Raw genomic sequence first — 10,202 nt, forward strand, 5'->3', positions numbered from 1 at the left:
TATTTTACGTTAAAATGGAGACTACAGTGTAAATGAATGAATGCATTGCATATGTATTCAGTACTCTTTGTCATTCCAAACAAATAACAGCATTTGAGAAAGTATGGATATTGTTATAAAAGAAAGAAAGAAAGAAAGAAAGAAAGAAAGAAAGAAAGAAAGAAAGAAAGAAAGAAAGAAAGAAAAAGAAAGAAAGAAAGTGGTAAATCAACATCAGTTTTTACTCGTATCCAAGGCGACCCAAAACTCTGCGCCAAAGCCCCCGGTATCTCTTGTCAACAAGATGCTCTTCTGAAGACAAGCAAATTACACTTGAGTAAAAATGTATGACTTTTCTGTATCTGTAAAAACATTTTGTAATTTCTTTTGCTTTTGCGTGGTGTTCTTTCTCTTTTTATTCTTTTTATTCTCACTTTGAATTTTTAAATGTAAATATTTAATTGAATATTCTGCCAAATTAAGTGTATAATTTTAGAACTATTTTTACATTATAATTCATAATTTTGAAATAACACAACATTTGTACTACAAACTTTGTAGTACAAATGTTGTGTTGCTCTTCTGTTCAGCATGACAGAACTGTGATTAATTTTGGTGGGAGTTTATAAAATTTTGACCAACCTGGTGGATTATCCTCTGCTCCACTGCTGCCCGATTTTTCTGGAATAAATATTAAAAAAGTTAAAATTATATTAAAACATCAGATCTTGACTTTGATTGTTAAATTTCCATTTAATATTGAAAACTGTTATTTTTATGAATACATACACACACATATACACACATTATGTACAATATACTTTAATACTCACGAGCAGTAATGATCAGAGGCATCATTACACAAAGAAGTGCAAACACAATCAGCAGCTTCATGGTGATCTTTAATATCTCTGTGAAAAACAGAAGACATCAAGACATCATTCATTAAAAAAAAAGTATAGAACAGATTTTGTAGCAGACCTTCTGGGGAATATGTAGAATATTTGTGGAGTAGACTTCGTTTCAGCACCGACCGGTAGCTTCAGCCGTCCAGTGAGAAGGTGCTAAACAGCAGTAAGATCAGTGCTTATATACTGTTTCTTTGACGCTTCAAAACTGGGAACTAACATTTAAAAAACTGGCACGTGTATCATGTGATTCATGCTTGCCAGATTTTCACTGCATCTATTCATTTCTTCACCAAAACAATTTCCTCATACTGACTACTTCTCCTTTCGGCTGCCCGCTTAACTTTACACTGACTATTTGACAAAGTGTCTCCACAGAGTATAACTACATGATATTTGATGTATTTAATTAGGATTTTATATGTCTTTTAAAAAAAATAATAATAAGCATCATATTAAAGGCTTGGTGTTCCCATTGAGAGGCTACAGAAAGTAGCCAGGAAAAGAGACGCAGGGGCTTCTCTGCATAGGCTGCTGCTCCCATGACCTAGCTCTGGATAAGCAGAAGAAAATGGATGGGTGGATGTCAGGTTATGATCCCTGGGTTTTGGACCCTACTTCTGAGTTTTTCCACATTGACCTTCTGCGTTTTGAAAATGTTTTATGTTTAGGATTTGTTCCTTGAGTCTTTGGTGAACAGGGTTTTCAGCTCCTGGTCTTGTCGTTTGTTAGTACCATGTATGTATGTGGCCTGTTTAATGTTGTTTTTTTTGTTACTTTTAATTACTTTTGGTGCTGATTCAACCCAGGAGCACTCCTCATCACCCCTATTGCAGTCTGCATCATCATCGCTGCCACCACTTCCAAATTCCCCAAAAGAGGAAGTCTTATGCCCGATAGCAAAATAGGCAGCCACACTATTTATTTAATATTCGGTACTTTATACCCTATTTAGTTCCAGGTCACCGATGCTGTTTACCTTGCCCATTTTTTTCTTGATTCAAAGACTGTATATTGTGTTTCTGAGCTGGCCTCCCTAGAGACCAACCAGCCTCCTGTACTTCACATTTGGTTCAGCAAAAATCAGCTCACACAGCAACACTTGACTGTTAGTTTGGCATCAGTGTTATTTTCATTCTCTTTAGAGTTTAAATTTTATTTAAAGAAACCTAAGTAAAAATGCCAAGAATGAGACTTACTTTAGACCTTAAGGTCATATGAGTGAAATGTCATTTAATTTATTGCAGTATGTGGGATTTCGAAACTATATGAATTAAAAGTGTTATATAGCAGTGGTTTGAATCATATCTATTTAATAGACTCCACTTTGTTCATGTCAATGGAGTCCTCTTCACACACAGAGGTTAATGATGGATTTCCACAGGGTTCTGTGTAAGTACCAATTCTGTTTACATTATGCATGCTTCCTGTAGTATTATTAGAGGCACAGTTCACATTTTATTGCTATGTGGATCCTACCCATGTTTATGCAGAGGATTGAAAGACAGAATACGTGTGTGTGTGTGTGTGTGTGTGTGTGATGGAGTGGAAGGTACGACAGTGAAGATGCAAGGAGTAGAGGTAGTGATGTTAGATCAGTTTAAATGTATGAAGTGAACCATACAGAGCAAGAAAGTCCAAAAGAGAGGTGAAATGACAGCATAGGCGGGAAGGAGTAGGGGTAGACATGTGTTAGTTATGATTAAGTGAATATTAAGGTTTATAACCTAATGAGGCATGCTGTGGTGCCTGATTTAGAGATCTGGCTTTATTGTCACTTCAATCATGTCCAGTCGTATAGGAAAATAAGACAGCGTTGGTGTGATGATACATATAACAGACCAAATCAATCAATCCATTTATTTATAAGAACATTTAAAAACAACACAGGTCGACCAAAGTGCTGTACATAGTGAAAAAGTAAAAAGTGAAAAAGCACACAAAGAACAAAACAAAAACTCAGTCATAATTAAAAGCACATTCAACACAGGGATACATAAAGTGCAAAAAAACTGCAAGAAACAGTCTAACTGTGTGTGTGTGTGTGTGTGTTTGTGTGTGTGTGTGTGTGTGTGTGTGTTTGTGTGTTTGTGTGTGTCAGTCCAGTCACTGAGTGTTCAGGACTCTGACAGCTTGGGGTAAGATATTGTTTCACAGTCTGGCAGTGTGGTCTGGGATAACCTCTTACCAGAACACAGCAGGGAGACGAGTGTGTCGGGGGTTCTCCACGATGCTGGTGGCTTTGCAGATGCAGCGGGTGCAATAAATGTCTGTGATGGAGGGAAGAGAGGCTCCAATGATCTTCTCAGCTATAACTTTAATCTCAGCCAAACCAATTTACTCAGGAACAAATAAAACACTAAAAAAAAAAAAGATAAATAACATGTATAAGTTATCTAAGTGACTTATATGTCATGTTTAACCTAAGTAGTGAAGGACCGCAGGGGGTTTGAAAACGATGTGCCGCGAGTCCGTTGTTCTCACTGGGCCTTGTGCTAGTGCTCTAGCTGGAACTCCCAGTCTGCTATCGAGCTGGTGGGTAACAGACGTTTCCGAAAACGTCAGAGCACTTTTGTAAATATGTGATGTCTTGATAAACTGAGCAGATATTTGAAGTTTACACAGCTACATTCACACTTGAAAATATCTTAAAAGTTCATTTTGTGACCCAGAAAGAGTAATATTAAAACTAAGTAGCTGCTGCCATTGTTGGAAACTGGAATTGGCTGGGCCACGCTATGAATTATGGGATAGGTTCAAATCTGGGGAAATAAAGGACCCAATTGAAATAAAATTAAAATACCTGAACATTAGGCAAGATTAAATAGCTTCATATTACAGCCCGCAGCCCAGAAAGTACGGGGTACTTACAGTGTAATTGTTTCATTATTTCCTGTAAAAACCTGACTTGTTAACTTCAAATTGCACTTAAGTACAGGGTACATGTGCCTTGGTCACGCCATAACATGGACTGTGCCCTGGAAAGCACAGGGTACTTGTGCCTTCTTCGCGGGTCATGTGAGGCAGAGCTTTTAGCTTTCAGGCCCATCTTGGATTTAGGAGACAGACACCCTCTCTTCTTTTAAGATGCTTGTTTTCTGATGTGTTTTGAAATTCACAAGTCTTGTGAAATAATGTATGACATTCAGTTTTGAACAATGTTTCAAAAGCTGTTACTTCTCCAAAATGTACCAGGGCTACTGGCTAACTGATGATAACCATGACAGGGAGTTTATTTGCAAGTCAGGCTTAGTTATGGTGTTTTCGGTTATCTGTTTGTGTTGTATGGTTAACTTAACATAAGGCAACGGAAAGATCCACCAAGCATCAGACATCCATCGCCATTTTGTTCTGAGCGGTGGTCCAGTGTTGACTTCTTAAAAGATTATTGAAATGCCTGCAAGACTTATGTGGATTATGCTAATATGGGACCACTCATAATTAGCTGATTTTTCTTTGAGTCTTGATTTGTCATTGTTTTATTACCTGTACAACACTAAAATAGAGGCAGACTTTTTTCAAAGTCTTTGTGGTTGGATTGGCACACTCTGAATTCACCTTCTCTGCATTGACAAACTTTGACTTAGTAATATGGCTTACAGTCTTTAAGTTAACAGTCTTAGAAAAATGATTTTACCAGCTCGGGAGGAGCAGAGCAAAAACAGTTCTCCCAGTCCAACTCCTCATCCAATTAAGAAATCCCAAATGTTTCTGACGTGAGTTCATAGGGGGTTTTTTTTATGTTTTTGAGTTCGAGAGGAGCGTGAACCCACCCCCCCCCCCTCCCCCCACCCCCCCCCCCAAAAAAAAACACCCAGTCATTGTCACTTACCACCGTTGGTTGCTCAGTAGGGTCAGCGTGACGGCGGTGAGCGAGTGCCATGAAAACTTTATTGCCAATTCACCACACCACTTGCACAAAACTGTTGAATATTTTCAGGCAGCCTAAGTTTGCTTTGCAATATGTTTCACAATATGAAAAAACAAACAAACAAACAAAAACTTCTAATTACATACAGATCCAATATGTGATTAAACAACTGAGGACATGTACATGTAAGATTTAAGTTTTTAGTTGATCAAATGCCAATGAGCAGTTCTTACCTTTTAAATATAACTTCTCTTCTTCCTCCTTCGTCCTGTCTTTCTTACATTTTAACTACCTCTGAGTGAAGTTATCTCACACTCCTTTGTCTCTCTGTGAAATACAGCAGATGGACTGTTAGCTATCTATCTATCTATCTATCTATCTACATTTAAAAACAGCACAGGTTGACCAAACATAGTAAAAAAGTAGAAAAAACACAGAGACACTGCTTACAAAAAGTTTGTGTTTGCTGAAGTTTGTTGGGTTGTTACAACTGATACACTTTAAATTACTAACCACTGATAAATGTTACTTTTTTATGCTAACTCGACTTTGCATAGCATTATCTATGATGATAATATAATATATGATCATAATATTTATCAACAGTTTAACAAAATATAGTTGTTTTATTAGGAACTACAAATGCTGAATATTTTCATTAACCGTGTGATGCAGTTTGTATAGATATGAATCACAGTGTTCCAGTCAGTCATCAGTGAGTCTCTGCACAGCTGTAAGTGTAACAGTCCAGTTTGACGTCATTCTTCGATGATCATTTTCTTCCTTCTCTTCTGATGAATTTCTATTTCGAAGTTCTTCAGAGAGTTTGGTTTCAGTCACATCAGTCGTTTCTCTGAATTGATTGGCTGTGAACTGAAACTACAAGAGTTTTGACCATTGGCCTCTAAACCTGAGCACCTTTCATTGACATCACTACTAATAAGATGGCAGCAATCCAAGATGGCGGCCAACCAAACCGGTTTGACCGGTTTCGTGCATGTGTATGCGCGTTCAGGTGTGCTGGGGGGTCATGCGAGTTCATGTGTGGAAACACACAGGGGTTAGAGAGGTTATATGAGTTTACAGGTTTATATGAGTTCATGTGTTTTTTGACTGGTTTTTAATTTAAACAAACCATAGGGTTTTTAATTAAACTATTTTTATCGCTTTGGTATGTCTCAAAATTCAGTTATGCAGACATATGTGTCCTTAAGAGCACTTCTTTGTTTTGCAGGCGGTGTGGAAGGCGTTTTGCTTCGCACTGCGCATCAACAAAGCGGGGATGCTTTTTATTTACATCTAGTCAAAAGTGTTACTAATTGTGTTTTAACCGCACTAATTTTATCATTCTGACAATGTCTCAGCAGCACACAGCGATGCAACCATTTTTATTTTAAAAACTGAACAAATGCGAATTTCTTCTGAATGGGCAATGTCAGCCTGTTCACAAGCGTTTCATTTAATAAAACCACTAGTTTTAATTTAACTAGTTTTTACGCATCTACAGGGGCTTCTTTCACGGGTTGATGCGATCATTTTATTTAAAAATCGGGATTTCGGAATGTTGAACTAAGCGGGAGATGGAGCCAGCTAGTTTTTTCAACACCGTAAATGGTCACAAATAACATACAGCCCTTTTAGAAAATAAATGCTATAAGTAGGCAGTATCACTCTTTTCAAACTAATTGTGTTTTAATCACACTCATTTTGTGATTCTGATGTCACAGCATGCAGCGATGCATGCCTTTTATTTTAAAAACGGTATAAAGGGAATTTCTTCTGTACGGGTAATTTCAACCTGTTCACAAGCGTTTCATTTAATCAAACCACTAGTTTTTAATCTAATTAGTTTTACCCATGTACGGGGTTTCTTTCACGGATTGATGCGATCATTCTATTTAAAAATCGGGATTTCGGAATGTTGAACTAAGAGGGAGACAGAGCCAGCTAGTTTTTCAACACAGTAAATGGTCACAAATAACATTCAGCCCTTTAGAAAATAAACGCTGCAGTGATACTTCTAAACAGCCGGTTAATTGTTTGAAATTGTTCAGGATTGCAAAAGCCCACTGCGGGTATCATTTACTTGTTGTAATTCCTTAGGAAAAGGTAAAAGCCGACAGGTGTACCACCCGAGCCGGGACCCCGCCTATTGTCTGAAGTATCGGTTCATTTGTAATTCCTTAGGAAAAGGTAAAAGTCCCCCAGATGTACCAGTCATGCAAGTTCTCGCCTATTTTCTGAAGTAGCCAGCAACAGCGGACCCTTAGGCCTATCTTGGCCAGTTACACGGGAGCTCCCCAACTGCGTGCCCCACCCTCATTGTTTTAAACTTGTACGGCAAGGTGATGCCCTACAGGTGTATCGCCCCCCAGACTTATCGGCACCCCAGCTACTGTTTTGGAATCACCCGGTCCTATATGAAGAGTTCCTCAGAGCCTGAGACCCTCGCCATTTCGCGTCAGGACCAGCGCCAGTGCAGACCATTTTCTACCCACACAGAGCGTTTCTGACCAGCCGGCGTTGCTTATGCATAAGAGAAAAGCGACAATACAACGCGGTTCTCTGCTCCAAGACATCCACGGTCCTTTCACACGGTAAGGATGTGTGTTATAGCCAGCGCTTCATAAATGTCTGTCTGGCAGCGCAGATTATTTAAACTGTTTTTAAAATGCGACTCATTTGTTGTCCAAAAAACATTTTCTCTAAATTTTGCAAAGTTACTGATTTAAAAATATATATTTTCGAATTTTTAGTTGGATGTCAAACATATGATAGACTCTTGAGCGTATTTGTATAGCAAAATTCACAGTGGTATAACCATAAAAGATTGTGCACCAATGCACTCTAATGCAAGCCTTTAAACTGTAAGCTGATAAGTGAATGAAGTATACCTCAATAGCTGAAAAGAGTCTGCATCCATAATTTGTGGATCTATTGATTTGTTTTTAATGTGGCACTTTTTTCACGAACTGGAGATGATGAAATCCTCTTTATTTGAGAAAGTGTCCCTAAGCTATTGTGGCTCATACTTGCTGAGTTCCCTAGCTATGTCAATAAACTTTTTGAACAAGGCGCAGGTATCATAGATTTAAAGACACATCTTAATTGAAGCAAAGGCAAAAGTCGGAATGAATTTTATGTGGTTGTTCATATTAAAGCCATCAAAGAGTGAAAATCCAAAAAGCTGCTGCAATCCTTTGTATTAATGATCTCTCTTTCTCCCTCTCTCTCTGTGTTGTTGTTCGTGTGTGTGTGTGTGTGTGTGTGTGTGTGTGTGTGTGTGTGTGTGTGAGAGAGAGAGAGAGTGCGTGTGTGTGCGTGTGTGTGCGTGTGTGTGCGTGCGTGCTCGCAGAAGCAGACAGGAGCTTTTTTTTTTTTTTTGAATGCATCTCCAATCAGCTTTTTTTTTTTTTTGTAACAAGAAGTGTAGCTCATACATTGCAATAAATGCATTCTGCTACATCTGCTAACGAGAGAACATGTTTTTTCATCATAAAGACTGTGATATTGTTAAAGTGTCACCTCAGTAATGCTGCTGAGGGAAACAAGTATTGACTCATTTCTTTTTAAATACATGACTTAAAAAAACTAAAATCTAATTTCAGGGGTTTATTGTAAGTTTACAGAATATAACAGCTGGTAAGACGATGAGTTTTACTTCTCACTGTCCGTGTTATGTTTTAGTATCCATTATCATTTATGCTACTTTGCTCTGTGGACTGTAAAATGTTTCATTGTATTCATGAAATAAACCAGACTTTCAATGTCTGAATCTTTTACCGTTTTTCTGCTTTTGTTCACCCCAAGTTGACAAAACCCACAGACATCCTGAGTTTACTCACTAAAATGTGGAGCAATCTCAGTATATTTAGCTGCTTTTACCCTAAACACAATCAGCTGACTGAGAGAAATGTCTGTAGTCCTCACTCTGGTCATTATGAATGTTGAAGGAGATTTGTTCCATAGACACCTTATTTCCTACACTTAATCCAACACTACTATGTTATATTTAAACCCAGATTCCTTTTATAGATTGCAGTGAAATTTGTTAAGCCATTGCTTAATGGGACAGATGTACAAGTTGCTCTTTACTAGCACTTTGTAGATAAGTTTGTTGCTGGACAATAAAGCTAGCAGTCTCACACACTCTTTAGATTTTTGAAGTTTTGTGTGTAATGGTTTAGTCTCGCACACCTTACCCTTTTCTTCCCAGTATCACAACAGTATGACTCTCAAAGTGTGGCTCAGTAAACAAACAAGGACTCTGAAGTCAGAACAGAAAGATACAGTTGGAAGATTAATGATTGCGGGGGGGTTTTTTTTGCAGTTTTTTTTGTTTGTTTGTTTGTTTGTTTGTTTGTTTGTTTGTTTGTTTTTTTATGATGCGTAGTAAACTACCCCCTCTTCTTCTTCTCTGTGTTGATGTTGTTCTTGTGTGTGCGTGAATGCCTTAGAAGTCAAAGTATACATTAGCCATACTTACAAAAAACATTTTTTAATTTCATTTAGAAGTGAGATTCTAAGTTGTAAGAAGAAATCTTATGCTCAGCCAGGAGTATGTTTCCCCACTTTTTACAATGCTAAGATGTCAAATCCGTGATCCAACAGATGGTTTGGCGCATGCAGGGAAGAAGGGCAAGCCATCCCTTACTCACACAACCTCACACACTATAGATTTTGAAAGTTCTTTTGTACAACGGTTTAGCCACAGTTATAACTTCTACTTTTGATAAACATCACTCCCTCGGCATATTTCACAAGAAATGAAGCGTCTTTACTGGGATATTTATTGCCAAACTATGCGATTTTCCAAAGGTGTGTGGAGTAAAATGTTGTGACCAAGAATCATTCAGGATTAACAACACAAACTGTTTTGATAGCAGAAACAGTCTGCCCTATAGTTCCCATACTTTACCACTAGTTTTACAAACACATTCTTCTTCATGTCTGTTTACATGGTTTTTATGAAACTGGTTTTCATTAGTACAACCAACGTCTAACTTTTCTTTGCTCCCCAGTATAAATGCAAGAATATTGCAAGCTTTATTGAAACTGTCACAGTTTAACACTCAACGCCATAAACAGAGTTGATCCATGTCTCTGTGGACACTGTTTCATACATCAACAGCTCTGAAAATCACTTTTAAAGTAATGTAGAACATGATCTCTCTCACTCTCAGCGTCTCTAATAACCCCGCAAACTGACAATCACCTCTAAACAAGGGGGGCTCAGTTTATAGGTTTTCTTTTTTTTTTGTTTGTTTGTTTGTTTGTTTTTGTTTTTTATCAGGCGCAACACCATGTAACGCATGGCTGTTAGACTCTTTTACCAGACCATGTTGCTAGCCCAACCACCAGGCTCAGGGTTTCTGACCTCTAACCCTGGCTGCCAAATGTGCCTCTGACCCTCTTGGGCCTTTTCACCACCACCACTAAGTTTG

The 10,202-nt window shown here is 38.1% G+C and overlaps 1 long non-coding RNA gene across 1 annotated transcript; it reads right to left on the reverse strand.

The window, feature by feature from the left end:
• Window positions 1–230: 230 nt before the first annotated feature.
• On the reverse strand, window positions 231–894 carry LOC134618887 (uncharacterized). The gene is made up of 3 exons (XR_010091938.1): window positions 813–894; window positions 622–660; window positions 231–291 (listed from the first exon to the last, which is right to left on the reverse strand). It is a non-coding gene; the product is annotated as an uncharacterized LOC134618887 (long non-coding RNA).
• Between the last annotated feature and the right edge of the window lie 9,308 nt (window positions 895–10,202).

This window comes from Pelmatolapia mariae, linkage group LG3_W, assembly GCF_036321145.2.
Source record: "Pelmatolapia mariae isolate MD_Pm_ZW linkage group LG3_W, Pm_UMD_F_2, whole genome shotgun sequence".
NCBI lineage: Eukaryota > Metazoa > Chordata > Actinopteri > Cichliformes > Cichlidae > Pelmatolapia > Pelmatolapia mariae.